This window comes from Herpailurus yagouaroundi, unplaced genomic scaffold, assembly GCF_014898765.1.
Source record: "Herpailurus yagouaroundi ecotype Mexico unplaced genomic scaffold, PumYag 77, whole genome shotgun sequence".
Classification (NCBI taxonomy): Eukaryota; Metazoa; Chordata; class Mammalia; order Carnivora; family Felidae; genus Herpailurus; species Herpailurus yagouaroundi.
The window spans coordinates 76646149-76661714 of NW_024412388.1; the positions used below are offsets into that span (position 1 = coordinate 76646149).

General features: G+C 43.5%; 1 protein-coding gene across 3 annotated transcripts in view; it reads left to right on the forward strand.

Moving 5' to 3' along the window:
• LRRC8D (leucine rich repeat containing 8 VRAC subunit D) overlaps positions 1-15566 on the forward strand; it is a 124275-nt gene that overhangs the window by 15595 nt on the left and 93114 nt on the right. For 2 of the 3 annotated variants that reach the window (XM_040470907.1, XM_040470910.1), the window contains exon 2: positions 7874-8025. The gene's annotated coding sequence lies outside the window, so the exon portion shown is untranslated. Of the gene's footprint in view, positions 1-7553; positions 7577-7873; positions 8026-15566 lie in introns of those variants that run through there. The other variant, XM_040470908.1, reaches the window with a different exon arrangement.

Consider the following 15566-nt stretch of genomic DNA (forward strand, 5'->3'; position numbering starts at 1 on the left):
TGCTCTCTAAATCTTAAATAATAATCTCAGAACAGGGTCATTTCCACATAAATTTTCCCATTCATGGCTAGAATGTAGTATGGCTCTAATCTTTATGCCTGTGTGTTCTATTTGCCCTTTTTCTTTTATTTAGAGGGAAATGGAATAGGTAGGATTTTCTCGGTGACTGTTCATCAGCGCAGTCTCTCAGGATGTGAGTTCTGGAGTCCACTGCCTCAGGCAGGGTGGCTCAGTGCTCACAGTTGACTTCAGTCTCTTAGGAGTTGGCCGAAATGCTGCTCACTTGTCCATTTCCTGGGACCCAGCCTGAACCGAAGCCTTTTTTTCCAAATGTTGCAGATCTCCCTTACTCCCCTTTCTTGAGTTCTAAATCAACTATTGACGTTTAAAGTTTAGTTTCTGCTGGGAACGCAAACAGTTCTACCAAGGGAGAAGCGATTTCTCAAGATTAAAGAAATTTGAAATTATAATTTATGCTTAAAAAAATAATGTTAGTCCAAGTTTTAGCTCTCCTCTCTCTTCCTTCTCTACTGTTCTTTATCCTGCCGGGTGTCTGCAAACCATTCTCATGACCTCCTGCCTGTGTGGCATATTTGTAGTGGGGCCAGATTATACATACACCACTGACTGACTTTTTCATCCGACCTCCAAATTCAGCTTTCAAGCCCCTTCGTTTCTTTGCATTTTGCTAACGAAGTCTTCTTGTTGAAAGGAATATTATTTTTCATGGAACTGTATTGATGATGTGTGGAATAATAGGAGCATGCTTTTTAAAGTTCAGACCTAAGGCCCCCAAATCCGAAACCTCTCCAATTTGCTGTTGCTTACTTTATACTTAGCTCAGTGTTGGCATTTCAGGTCTACAGGTGGTTAGCACCCATCAGACATCCCAGCCCCTCCCTGAAAATTAAAAGGAGCACAGAAATGAAACTGAATTCCTTGTTTTTCGTCACCCCTCGGTTAATTTAACGGACTCCATTGGCTCGCCCTCATTTGCCCTTTTTACACCTCCCAAATTAATGTTATGTGCGCATTTGATTATAACGGTGTGAGTAATTTCTGAGTTGCTTTTGAAAACTGTTCCTTACGGTTCTTTTCTTCACCATACCGGTAGATCCGGCCAGTGTTTTTCTTTCTAGCTGCTTAACTCCTGGGTGGTTCTTGTTGCCACATAAGTTTCAGTTGATTTAGTGATCCTGATTTCATGGCACACTGTAGCAAATGCTTCCGAAAGATCAAAGTACACGGGGATCCTTGGATTCCCTTCCGTTGCTAACTCACTTGTGCTGTAGCCAGGCAGTCCTGGAGCCTTGCAGTCCAGGATTCTGCTCAAGGAGAGGAAGCAGCTCTTCTCTCTGGCTTTTCCATTCTGCAGATATCCTTTCCTTTCCTGTATTCATTTATTTAGCAACATGTAGTGGGCTGTGTATCTCTGAGCCCCTTCAACCACTTTTTGATGCAAAAAGGAAAAACTCTGAGCCTTTCATGTGCCATACCCATGGGACTATTCTCCCCACGAACTTTCATGCTGGAAACAAGTCCCATCTAATTGTACCTTATTGGTAGTAAAATGTGTTGGTTAAAAGTAGACTCTGTGGCCAGCCACGCTGCCCGAGTTCTGCTATTTGCTAACGGTGTTACTTCGGACAAATTGTTATCTTTTTTGTCTGTTTCCTGATCTGTAATACAGAGGTAGTGGTAATTCCTACCTCATAGGGTTGTTATCAGGAATAACTGAGTCAGTGTATGTAAAGTGGCTAAAATTTGTTTAGTTAGGTTTAGTTTAAACATTGGTGAATAATCTTTCAGAAGTTTATAATAACGTTTCTGGGTTTTCTAGGTATTTTGTTACTCTTTTGTGCTGTTTGCCTTAGCCATTCCATTACAAGTAAAGGAAAGAAAATTAAATCAAACTATCCGATTTTGCCACCTTAGGGTTATTCATAAATTGCTTTTTTTCCTTTAAGATTCCATTATAATAGGGGCACCTGGGTGGCTCAGTTAAGCTTCCGACTTCAGCTCAGGTCATGAGCCACATCAGGTTCAATGATGACAGCTCAGAGCCTGGAGCCTGCTTCAGATTCTGTGTCTTCCTCTCTCTTTGCCCCTCCCCTGCTGGTGCTCTGTCTCTCTCAAAAATAAACATTAAAAACATTTTTTAAAAAATTTTTATATTTTTATTTTTGAGAGAGAGAGAGACAGAGCCTGAGCAGGGGAGGGGCAGAGAGAGAGACACAGAATCTGAAGCAGACTCCAGGCTCTGAGATGTCAGCACAGAACCCAGTTCAGGGCTCGAACTCATGGACCGTGAGATCATGACCTGAGCTGAAGTCTAAAGCGTAACCGACTGAGCCACCCAGGCGCCCCATTAAAAAGGATTTCTTTATAATAGATAATTGAGAATTGATATATTCACTAGAACAGTGATGTGTGTGAATTATTCCCTCTCAGCTCCTATAATTTGGTACCTTCAGATGTGTACAGATGTTTATGATGTTTATGTATTTTTTAAATCCTTTTTAAGAACACGATTTTGTTGGTAGTGTAAGTTTTATTTGTTTGACTTGTTAGGAGCAATCTTTTTAAGTTGTTGGATTTTTCATATATTATTTTTTAATTTTTTTTTAACGTTTATTTATTTTTTTTTGAGACACAGAGAGACACAGCATGAACAGGGGAGGGGCAGAGAGAGAGGGAGACACAGAATCGGAAGCAGGCTCCAGGCTCTGAGCCATCAGCCCAGAGCCCGACGCGGGGCTCGAACTCGCGGACCGCAAGATCGTGACCTGAGCTGAAGTCGGACGCTCAACCGACTGAGCCACCCAGGCGCCCCCCATATATTATTTTTTAAATGGATGCACAAAGAGAATTAAATTTTTTTAAGACTTTGTTTTTAACTAAGCTCTACACTCAACGTGGGGCTCAGACTTATAACCTCAAGATCAAGAGTCACATGCTGGCCTGGCTGAGTCAGCCAGGCGCCCCTAAATATTTTTTTTAATAAGGAAGCAGAAATACTACAGAAGATGAATAGACAAAACGTGCCTTCCAAAGAAAAATGTCTTATACGGCAGTGTTTAGTCTACACAATACACATCACTGTCAGCAGTCAGTAAATAACCCACGGCTGTCCACGGCTAACAGTTTGTGCCAGACCATTTTGAATACTCTTAACTTGTGTACAGGTATTTGCATTTAGTCAAACTTACGTCGTTTCTTGCTATTCTTTCATACTTACGCTCTTTAAGTGACTGCCCATCAGCCAGGATGGCCTACTTTATTATATATTTCCATACTAACTGAAGAATGAGAGAGAGACTAGGAAAAAATGTATTGAAATTTTGATTATCACAGTTTGACCTGTAGATCTGTCTTCTTTATTATTTCATGAAGTAATATTCAGCCACAGCCCAAGAGCATATGTAACCTAATTTGTATGGACTTGCATTGCCAGGGTTTAAAATGAGTTGGCCTGTTGCAAAATACACATTTACAATTTACACTTTACAAAAATTTGGCAAGGTGATGAAGCCACATGATGCAGCTAAGAGAACATTACAAGTTGGGTTTGAAAAGTAAGTAAGAGTCCTCTGAGTAAAAGTTGTGTAGCACAGAACTATAACTCCACAGCCAAAAAGGCACCCACTCGTTTCTCTTTAATTAAAAGGAGGAAGTTCAGACCCAGGGTGAGTTTTAGCTCCATTACCTGCTGCTTTGAGAAAATGACTTAACATCTGTGAGCCCCACTGCTTCTTTTCACATAGGGTTAGCGACCCTTCCCTGTAAAGGCAGTTATGCAAATTCAGTGAGGCAGGGCATGTGAGGGCCCCCAGGTCAAGTTCCTAATTCTGGGCAGCCTGGGTGAGTTCCTATGTGTGATTGGAAGCCTGTGACCCTGGGGCACTGGGCTGAGAGGTCTACCAGCCCAGGTCTATAGTCGCCCTGGCCCTGTGTTTCTCCTCTGTGGCTGGCTTTTCGAAGTCCTGCCATGGGGTGCTCCAAGCAGTGCTTTCCTTCTCAGCTCCTTCAAAGCCAGGAAACCCCTGTGCCCAGAAGGGACCCTAAACCATCGTGCAGGCAGAATTTTTTAAAATGGTGTGTACCCCTTTACTGCATTTCTGCCGTGGGAAATGCCACTCTGGCTCCTGGAAAACGGCTCATACCCCTCTGTGGGTAGATGCCAGTCTAGGCAGCCAGTTGGCTCCGAGGACGTCTTCCTTGAAAGCCATGGCCCAGGTTCTGCAAAGGCTGGCAGGTGAGTGTGAGTGCCAGAGACCTCCTTCACCGAAAAGCCTGTTCCAGGTGCCATCCTGGAAGTGCAGACAGACAAGGACGCTGACTGAAGGCTGCGAGTACAGAGAGAGACCGTCTCTTAGGTGACCAGACAGCTTGCCAGTTTTCTTTTTCTTGTTTGCAAAATCCAGCCGTAATAATGACCAAGAGTCCTCGTACAAAGAAATCTGTGGCAAACCTTTTTAACCACCAAAGTAAGGTCTTTGTCTTTCTTTTTTATGATGAAGGAAGATAAGCAGCATCATTTGAGACATGAGTTTATCATCTCCTCCTCCACACCTCTTAGTCCTCAGAGAAGCTGTCTCTCGTCATTTACTTTGGAGCTTCCAAAATGGCTTTCACAATGTTGCCATCTTCATCCATGGACTGTCATACCTAGGGAGTGGAGACTCTCAAAATGAACTTCCAATATCCTTCCAAAATCAATTTTATCTCTTGTGGCATGATTTGTACCTACCGGGGAGCATATTTTTTCTCTTCCTAGGAGGTTGTGATATACATAATGTATGTGTGTGTGTGTGTGTGTGTGTGTGTGTGTATTTATTTCTCAACAGGTATAAGGTAGAAACACTTCTCCATGAAACACAGAAACACAGAAGGTGCAGGAGAATAGCTGAACAATGGGAAAGTATGATATGGTTCTTAGACCTTGTGGCTCTTAGGAAGCATGTGTGGGACTGATGCAGTCATAGGAGTGTTGTATGTATTATCCAAACTGTAAACTTTGGGATCCATGCAAGTTAATTTAAGCATGTTTCCTTTGGATTTTCTTAGGAATTCACTTTTTCTTCAGAGGTTTTCCTTCTAGGCTCTTGGAGTCCTAATGAGTAACAAATGAAGGCAGGGTTACCAAAATGTATTGTATTGTATTGTATTGTATTGTATTGTATTGTATTGTATTGTATTGTATTGTATCTATTTTATTTTAATGTTTATTTTTGAGAGAGAATACACACACATGAGTGGGAGAGGGACAGAGAAGAGACAGAAGATTTGAAGCAGGCTCTGCACTGACAGCAGAGACACCCTCATGGGGCTCGAAATCATGAACCCTGAGATCATGACCTCGGTCAAAGTTGTGCTTACCTGACTGAGCCACCCAGGAGCCCCCAAAAATGTATTTTAAAATAGAATTGTGTCCTCAAAAACATGGTAACATTGACAGTTTTTTTTTTAAATGAGAGAGAAGTGAGAACAGTTCTGAGCTACGTGCCTTCCTTTCTGTTGCCTTCCCACCGTGTACTTTATGGAGGGGGGGATATGGTAGTGCTTTGGGAAAAAGGATGAAAGACATGAAGAGATCTGAAAAGAGATGAAGAATTGACAAGTCTAGGGAGGCAAAGGACTGGGAGAAGGAAAAGGTGGCAGCCAGGGCCCAGCGGGACCCTAAAAGGATGCTGAGACCCCTCAGAAGTTTGTAGTGACAAGCCCTCATTAGACTGGGCATGCCTGAAGGATGGGGCTGTATCTCTGCCCCCACCCGGCCCCCGCTGCCCCTCTTGAACTGCTCTTGCCGTGCACCTGCGCACGCTCCTACTGCCGAGTGTGCTCCTTAGGGAGGGGGCAGGCAAGGGCAGGTGAGATGCAGTTCATCTGGAGACAGGATAAACTTTCTCCTTCACTCTCTGCAGGTGCCTGGGGTCTTGCCATTGCCAAGATTCTTAATCGCCTTTCTATATGTGCTCTATTTCTTGGCTTGTCAGGAGGGCGATAGCATACTATTACAGGTGAGTGTGAGCTAAGCGCTGAAGCAGAGAGGAATAGAAAAGGAGAGAATTTCAACAGTTTCACTCAAAGCTGAGGTCATGTGTATGTTGTTTTATTTTCCCTCTTAAAAAAATCCCAGTTAGAGAAAAAGAATTCAGGGAACAAATATTAGTCAGCTGATTAGGTTCTGAACTTGCACAGACTTTGTACCTTGGCATAAGAGTGGCTATCCTAGAACCTTTTGAACTTTTGCCATTAATTCTGAAAAGGCTGAAAGAGCCAGTCGTAGGCACTGGGGAAGAGCACCGTGTCCTCTGCTTGGGTAATAAAGGTACATATTATTGAGTTGGGTAAGGACCCTAGGTAGTCGAACAGGGTTATAGCATGTAAATTGCAGAATCATTTAGAGATGAAGAAATGGATCACAGATGGTCACTGGGCTTGATTTGTCTCCCAGGATTCACTATTGTTTTGAGAATTAGCAGAGTGTAGAGGAAATGGCCCAGATTTTATACTTAGGAAAGACCTGTTATTCAGCCCTCCATTTGACCACTTTCTAGCTGAGACATCAGGACAGTTACTTAACTTCTCTGACCCTATTTCCTCAGTTGGGAATAGGAGAATAGGACATTCATAGATCTGTTGGGAAATGTTGAAACTAAGAGCTGATTAAAATGAGATGCTGTCTAGCCAAGAGTAGGAACTTAATGTCCATCAATTTCTACTTCAGTCAAAATTTGGCTTTTTATATAGAATAATTGTCCTACTCTCCATGTTGAGTTTTGAAACATGAATAAATTTTATTTAAGTCATCAGCTTGTGACAAAAGGAGCTGTTTATCCAAGACAGGCCTGTAAGTACCTTGTAACCCAAGAGATTTGTGTGCAAGGACAGAGAGGGTACAGATGAAGCCATCCACATCTGGAAGTCCAGAAACCAGGCACTAAACGCACATACAAACTCCTAGGGCTGGCATGCTCTGCATATAGCAGATTCTTAAACCATCTGTTTATTAATTTTTAAACATTACCCCGAAGTTCACCAAAGTCAGAGGGTAGCACAATCAACCCAAACTCAGAACTTTGGAACTGCTTTCTGATTTCATAAGCACAGAGAAATCCTTAGTTGTTCATTGAAAGAACGCACTATATCACTATCTTCTGTGTGGGATTGGTGTCTGTCATGTTAGGGGACTGTGAGCTTGAGGTTGGTGCGCCTAGAGACCGTAGCCCCCCTGGAACGCTCTCCCCGCCCCTCCACCCCAAGTTCGCGGCGGTGTGCACGCTCTCTTGACTCAGCCAGGCGTAAGACAAGTAATTTCCTCCCATCCTCGGGTCTTTCAGTTGCTGAGCTGGAGTGAATATACTGGGATGTGGCCATGCGCTTTACAATTTTGCATAAATCCATCCTCCACTCCCTGGAAAGGCTGGGTCCCGTCTTTACACCTTCCCCTAGGCGATTTTGTTCCACGGGCGGGGGCGGGGAGGAGAGGAAAGGAAAGGAGGAAAACGGAGGCAGACTACACGCGGCACCGCGCTCTGCGCGCTCGGGAGGAAGCGTGCAGTCCATTGACTCGGTACTTGTGGGGAGGGGAGAACCGAGGCAGGGGCTGGAAACGGAAGGGCTGCGAGCGCTCCGGCCGCGAGGCCTCCGGCAGGGGGAGGCCCGGGCCTCGGGGAGCCACCTCGCCAGAAGCCGGTGTAGCGGGTCAGAGGACAGCGCCCGGAGGGACCATGGCGAGGCGGGCGGGGGCGGCGGTAGTTATGCAACCCGCAGCCCCCCTGTGTCCTCCCTCGCGCGGGTCTGCGCCCCTCCCTCCACTCTGCCAACACTCGGATCTCTCCCTCTTTCTCTCCCCTGTGTTTTCAAACAGGAAGTGCACGGCTGTCTGTAACGTGCCGGGTCCCAGGATGGAGGAGTGAAGTCTCTGTCGCCGCTGGTGCCAGCCTGCGGAGCGCCCACCTCCCCCCGGAAGCCAAGTCCCCGGAGAGCGCCCTGAGGGAGCAGGGTGGCCGCCTGGTCCAGGTGCGTGGGGCCGGGTCGGGGAGCCCGCGGGCCGGGCGCTGGGCTGCCACTGGCCGCCGCCCCTGGGTGCCGCCGAGCCTGCTCTCCAGCTCCGCGCCGCAGCCTCACTCGCGTGCGTGCCGCGGTAGCCTGGTGGCACCCCCCTGCCCGCCTTCGTCCCCAGGGGTCCCTGCCCAACTGTGGCCTGCTGCCCCGGGCGTGTTGGTCCCCCGCCCCTGGAGGGCGGGAGGGCTTTGGGCTGCCTGACGCCTGCGGGACCTGCCCGGGCTTACTTAGCCTAGGCAGGCGCTTTCCAGGCGGGGCTGCCTTTGCCCGGGAGGCTTCCCCGAGTCCCCAGCTGCCCTCTCCGCCCTCACCGCCGCCTCCTCCCGCCACTGCTGCCCGAAGCGGGGCGCTCTGTTGCTCCGAAGTCTCTGGGAGGCTTGGATGTTAGGAAGGGTAGCTTGTGAGAAGTGGGGACCTAGGGAGAGAGAGTGAGGGTGAGCGAGGTGTAAGGTGGAAAGGGGAGCAAGAGTCTTGCTGCACGGCTTCCGAAAGCCCACCTCCTCAGCGGAGCCTTGCTGTCTGTTGGTGGGTTTGTTTGTTTTGTTTTCTTTCTGTTTTTCTGGGGGGGTTGGGGGGGTGGTTGGAGCCAAGCTTTCAGAACAGAGGGAATTAGTGATGTAGACATGCACTGGAAAGGTAGCGACCAGGAATGAGGGACAGCTACTTCTGAGGTGTTTAGTCTGGTGTCTGGCTGCTTAACTCCAGTTGTGGTTTCTCTCAGCCAGGCTCCCTCGCTCAGACAGAAGGTACTCTTAAAGGTATGAGCCAGACGTCTTTATTCATTATATTCCATTTTCCATCAGAGGAAAATGGAGAATGACTTCTCGCATTCACCAAGTAGTTTATAATTTCACATCTCTGTCTTGCTGCATCTCGGATGTTCCCAGGCGGAGAGCACAAACTGCTTGAGAAGAGGGTGGTTTCATGCGCAGGCTTAGTGCTTCTTCATTTCCCTGGCAGCTCCGGTCTCTGCAGACTAAGTCAAATTGACTTCTCCCCTAATGAAAGCCTGGCCTTGTTTCTCCGCCTATATTTATCTACCTGGTGAAACTCCAGTCTGGTGGAGAGCCACTAACGGAGGTTGGATAGTTGAGAAGAATCAGTTTAATGGCGAGATTGGCCTCAAATGCAATGTTTGAACAGTGTTAAAGCCAGTAGCGTCTTCCTACTCTTAGAGGAAGGGATGTGAGCAGAGGACTTAGAGGGGAGGCAAGTCAAGAAGGGTCTCTTTCTACAGCGCTGGAGGGAGTGTGTAGAATCCCACTACCATGTGCACTTATTAACTCCTTCACCTTATGGGGAGGCTAAGCTTCATCAGGGAGCAGCGTTCGCTGTGGATTTAAATTCGTGATGTCCGTCAGGCTCTGGGCTGATGGCTCGGAGCCTGGAGCCTGTTTCCGATTCTGTGTCTCCCTCTCTCTCTGCCCCTCCCCCGTTCATGCTCTGTCTCTCTCTGTCCCAAAAATAATAAACGTTAAAAAAAAAAAATTAAAAAAAAATAAATAAATTCGTGATGTCATATGCTGGCTATGCTATTCTAATTTGTACCTTTTGTAATAAAATATATTCCCCTACATAACTAATTTTGCTTTGAAAGGAAAATCTTTTGTGGTCAGGTAACCTGGTAAATTTGTACCGCCCTCTCTCTCCCTTTTTTAACGCCTGTCATCAGTGATTTTAATTCTGTGATCCCATTATTCCAATAGTCCCTCAGAACTTTAATCCCTTTTAGAAAGCAGCTGCTTTGAGTGTTGCGATAGTATCAGTAATTGGCATAATTGCGTTAGCAGTAAATAGCCAAGATACACTGTGAGAACTGAGCAATTAATTTCATCTTTTTCTAGATAGATGGACTTGGATGTCTTAAATTTGAATTTCATTGTGATATGTCCGTGTTTAGGCCTCTTCTCTTTGCCAGATACATGACATGATTAAAACAAGTCAGTGAGAGGGACTCTTGAAAGACCTGTACAACCATAGTGTTTTGTCTCTCTTTTTATACCCAAGTATACTCCTGGCTTTCCAGTTCGTTAATTTATTTGAGGAGTATCTTCAGCTTCAGGTGCTCTGCTTCAAGATAAAATAGAACAGCCTTTGTGACTCTCCAAACTCATACCCTGTTTAGAGACAGGATTTGCTCCCACCCTAGGAAAATTTAATAATATTAAGTAATAACTCAGAAATAATGATAATTGATCTTAAGAGCTCTTTATTTTCTGTTGGCAAGCACATTTTCTAGATCACATTTATAATTTGTTACTCCCTTTCATAGTCTGGTGAAACAGGTCTTGTTCACTCTGTTTTGTGGAGAGAGGAAACTGAGGCTGCGGAAATGGGACTTGTAAAATGGGACTACGTAAATGGAGATGCCGGGACGTCTTTTGATGAACACGTCCTTGGCACATCTGTAATCTGGAAAGTTGCTGCCTGAGAAAGGGATGTCCATGCTGATTCAGGTGGTCTTTCGCTATTCCCAGCAAGTTGGTAATGACCGACTCCAGACTAGCTTTACCTACGTCTTTGGATCTTTTCCCATAACCTCTACCCAGAGCTGAGGGGTTTTTGTTTTGTTTTGTTTTGTTCCCACATCTGACATTTACACTTCCTCTGTGTTAGTCACTAGATTTAGCTGTGTTTGTATCAATCTGATCTGTTTTCTGCTGCCAGAATTCTAATGGCATATTTTAATTTGCAGATATTTTATGTCAAGTCTTAGTAAACTGTCTCTTTTTGAAGGGTCAGATTGTTTTTTAGAACAGAAAAGCGGTACTTCTGGTTTAACCCTAGAACACTTTATGTCCCAGAAAAGAAATAATAAATTTTGAAATGATGTGTGGGACTGTCTCTACAGCCCACTACCATACATAACGTACTACCACCATACATAGCCCTGCAACTCCCCACCCCAGTTCAGGATACCCACAGTAAAGGTCATATCACATGGGTGACTGGCTGGCTCAGTCAGTAGAGCGTGATCTTGGGGTTGTGAGTTTGAGCCTTATGTTGAGCATAGAGATTATAAAAAAGAAAGAAAAGGTCATATTACAGAACAACAATAGCAAATCCATGTTTGCTTTAAATTCTATGTTAAGTAATTTTGTAGTATTCTCCAGATGGAAATAAGTTTATTTCTTCTTATCTTTGTGATGCTTAAAGTTAAGGTTTTCTTTAGCTAATATTTTATGCGGCATTAAGAAGAACATAAAATTGAGAGTACGTTTTTACTGGTAAATGCTGCATGCAATATTTATTTTGTCTTCAACAGAGTATCTGTAGTGATCTATAACTTCTGTTCCTTAGAATTGTACCAAGTATCAGAAGGGGAGAAGGTGGGAGAGGAAAGAGATAAAGTAAGTGGTCTTTCTTTTATAAATGAGGAATGAAATACGTATTTTTTTCTTAATAAACAATGTACTGCCATTTCTGTCTGTCTGGGACAGTTCCAATAGCTTGTGAATAGGAATGAAAGCATACTAGCTTTGATGTTAAATGCCAAGGAGAAGTTTATGACCAAGAGAGGGCTAGAGTAGAGATTGATTGTGTTAGCATTTTCATTTTTTCAAAACCCTCTGGTTTTTTCATGTCCATTATATAGTAAAAATTGTCTTCTATTGGAAATTGCAAGCTTTAAAGCAGTGGTTCTCAACCCTTCACGCAAATTGGGAAGCTTTTATTAATACTTAAAGATTTCAAAGATTTTGATTTGCTTAGAGTTTTACTTCTTATTTCTGATGATTGCTAATGTTGAGTGACAGAGGTACTATGTATCACTCAGCTGAATATATAATGTAAATAATGCCTATAACATCTTCTTGTACTTACACAGTAGGAGTGTATATCTATGTGAGACGTGGGTTCAGTGCACTGAAATCTGCCAGCACCTTGAAGTCCATGGGCTGGAAAATCAGGACCAAAGTAAAACAACTGCTCCGGGCTAGGGATGGCGAAATGGTGATTTAAATGTACAGTCTGTTAGCCGTCAGATTATCAAGATACCGATCTCCGTCTTTCTTGTACATTAAATAGATGATGTGTAAAGTCCTGACTTTGAATCTGATTTTGTTTCCAGGTTAATTGTTTTTCATGGTCAACTTTGAGGTCTTAGAAGTACTCAGTTATGGATAACTGGAATTCTTGTAAGACCATTTTCCCTGCATTACTTCTGTGAATATCCTTTCCTTACGTTAATATAGTCAGGACTCTGACACCAGTTGCATAATTGCCACTGGCTTAAGTACCACCACCAGCAGCCTTATTTTCATTTCCCAGAAGCTAAAAGAAGCTTCCTCTCAACCTTAACCTTTACAGTTTTTGATGAGTACGTGGAAAGAGATATTATTTATCCTTATTTCCTGGTGGAAAAAATGGACACATAAGTTCCTACTGAATCGGTCTCTTTGGTTTCCATGCCTGTTTCTGTGGTTTTGGTGTTCTGTTAAAGACAGGATAGGCCGAGCACCAAAACTTATTAAGGTTAGTGCATAATGTCTTTTTTTCTGATTAAACAACAACAAAAAAATCACTTCCTGCTTAACACTTCATGTGTGCTAGACCTTTACATGGATTGTCTCTAATCCTCCTGGTGTTGTGCACGGTGGATAATCTCCCTGTTTTCTAGGTGAGGAAACTGAGGCAGACAGAAATTATAGCTTACCCATTCACAGAAACAAGTGAAGCCCTGGACTGGGATCCAGATTTCTGATTCCCCATGCTAAAACTATCCCTCCTTTATATCTGCTGCTTTCTGTCCTTAACCTCCCTAGTGAAGAGAAATGGTCACACTTCGTTTAGTCTTAAGTTTAACTTTGCCCTCTCAGCAGGGGTTAAGTTACAGCCACAGAGCATATAAAGGCATTAGGAAATTAGGGATGTGGAAGAGTTAAGGTTTTTATGAATATTTTTGGCTTTTGCACAGTATGTATTCATTTTTTTCCCTAAAAAGCCTAGATATATTGACTCTGTTGGTGAGAGTGTCTTGAGGCAATATTGGCCACAAGCAGCCCAGCTGGATGTTAGGCTGTAATCATATTGGTTTTACTGGGAACTCTGTAGTTTGTTGGCAGGTTTGTATCGCCACCAATACTGCATGATGATTTCTTTTTTTATTAACAAATTTCCTGATGTTGGCCAATCTGATAGATGTTTTTTGTACCTCATAGTTTAATTTTGCCTTTTTATGACTACAAGTGAGGTTGAGCATCCCTTCCTTTTGCTTGATTTAATTTCCCTTTTCTGTGAATCAGGTCTCTTGCCCTTTTCTGATAAGTTCTTTGAAAGAATTCTTCTAGCATTCCTGTATATTCTAGAAACGAATCCCTTCTCTGCTTTGGGTATTGTGAACACTTTCTCCCAGTATGTCACTCGCCTGATAACTGTGTAGGGTGACTTTCATTAGCAACAACAAAAATCTTTAATTTTAATGTAGGTGAACCCATCCGTTTTTAATGTTATTGTGGTCTGTGATTGAGTCATTTCAGGAATCCTTCCCTGTTCTAGGATCATACCATGGTTTAGTCTTCCCTCACTTTATTCAAGTTTTATAGGTTTACTCTTGAGTTTTTAAACTATTTGGAATTTAATATATGAGGTAGAAACTATTTATTTGTGAATGAGAGAGAGCATAAGTGGGGAAGGGGCAGAGGGAGAAGAAGAGAGAGAATCTTTAAAAAAAATTTTTTTTTAATGTTTATTTATTTTTGAGAGAGAGAGCATGAGTGGGGGAGGGACAGAGAGAGTGGGAGACACGGAATATGAAGCAGGCTCCAGGTTCTGAGCTGTTAGCACAGAGCCCGGCGTGGGGCTCAAACTCAGAAACCGTGAGATCATGAGCTCAGCCGAAGCCGGACACTTACCCGACTGAGCCACCCAGGCACCCCAGAAGAGAGAGAATCTTAAGCCCAGCGTAGGGCCAGATTCAGGGCTTAATCTCACGACTCTGGGATCATGACCTGAGCTAAAATCAAGAGTCGGACACTGAACCGACTGAGTCACACCAGCATGCGCATTTTTATTTTTTAAAAACTGGTCATGTTGTGAGTCAATTTGACCAACACTGTTTCCGAAATAATCTACTCTTTCTCTACAGTTGGTGCTGCCTCTAGCATATAAGTGTATATTGATAGAGATCTCTTTCTGAGATCTCTCATTTGTTTAGGTGACTTAATTGTGTGTTCCTGGGTCATTGATACCCTTTTAAAATTATTATGGCTTTCAAATATGTCTTGTTACATGTACATTTATATTACCAAGATTGATATAAATTTAAAAGTTCAAAAATAGCAGCACCTGGGTGGCTCAGGTCATGATCTCATGGTTTGTGGGGTTGAGGCCTGCGTTGGGCTCTGCACTGACATCACAGAGCCTGCTCTCTCCCCCTCTCTCTCTGCCCCTCTGCTCATGTTTGTGCACATGCATGCACGCGCTCGCTCTCTCTGTCTCTCTCAAACATTAAAAAAATAAAGTTCAAAAATACATTATTTTAGGTAGATTTCTTGCTGTTATTTCTGTGTGTGTTAACTCTTAACACCTGCAGACGTCTTCTAGAAATGTGTTTACTTCACTGGGAGCATTATTTAGTAACGTAATTTAACATTCCTTACGTTACATTTCTTTCCCAGTTTTATTTTTTTAGCAACATGGCTCCCTTCCACACTTGGTTATCTATGTAGGGCAGGGGGGTCTCACTTCAAAGGCTTCTCTTTCATCTTTAGTGCTTTGCATGTACTTATAGATCTGGGATGTGCATTCCTAGTATGGCTTTTGAGTGAACGTTTGTGATGCTGTAATACATGGCTGAAAACTCTTGAAAACCTGTTGATTATAGATGTCTGTTTATTATTGGGAAAACATTGCCAGTTTTGACTTGGTTTTCCCCAAGTTTACTTTGCTCCACACTCTTCTCAGATCACTTGGTCTCATCCCTCTTCCAGGCTCTAATACATGTCACCCTGAATGCTGGATTACTTGATTTGATAAACAAGCATTTGCATGCCTGTGCAGAATAGTGTCCTTTTTCCTTAGTTGATGAAATGGCATGAAACCATGTTGTATATAACATGGCTTATATTATTGTAAGTAAATGTGAAATTACTGTGGGGGACAAATTTTGGTCTCAGAATAGATACTGCATAGCATGGTTGCCTGGACCAAAGATATTCTTCTTGGCCATCGGGTCTAGAATTATATGGGTGATATGCTATGTTTTATTCTTCTTTTGTTTGGAGTTATTTATGGGTGCTTTGTGGATGTAGGGTTGCAGTCTACTGAAATTTACTAAGCTTGCACAAAGTCCAATAAAGTTATAATATAGAATGTTCTAGAGTCTAAAACCTGCTTAGACAGATAAGACCATGCCCTTGGGCTGTTGGAGTTGTTCTCCCAGTGTGCTTTAAACAGGATTCATTAGGTATTCACCTAAGTTTGATGATAACAACCCCAGCTACTGACCTGATTGAACTTACATACTCTGGAGAGGTCTTCATCTGTGCTGACATTTC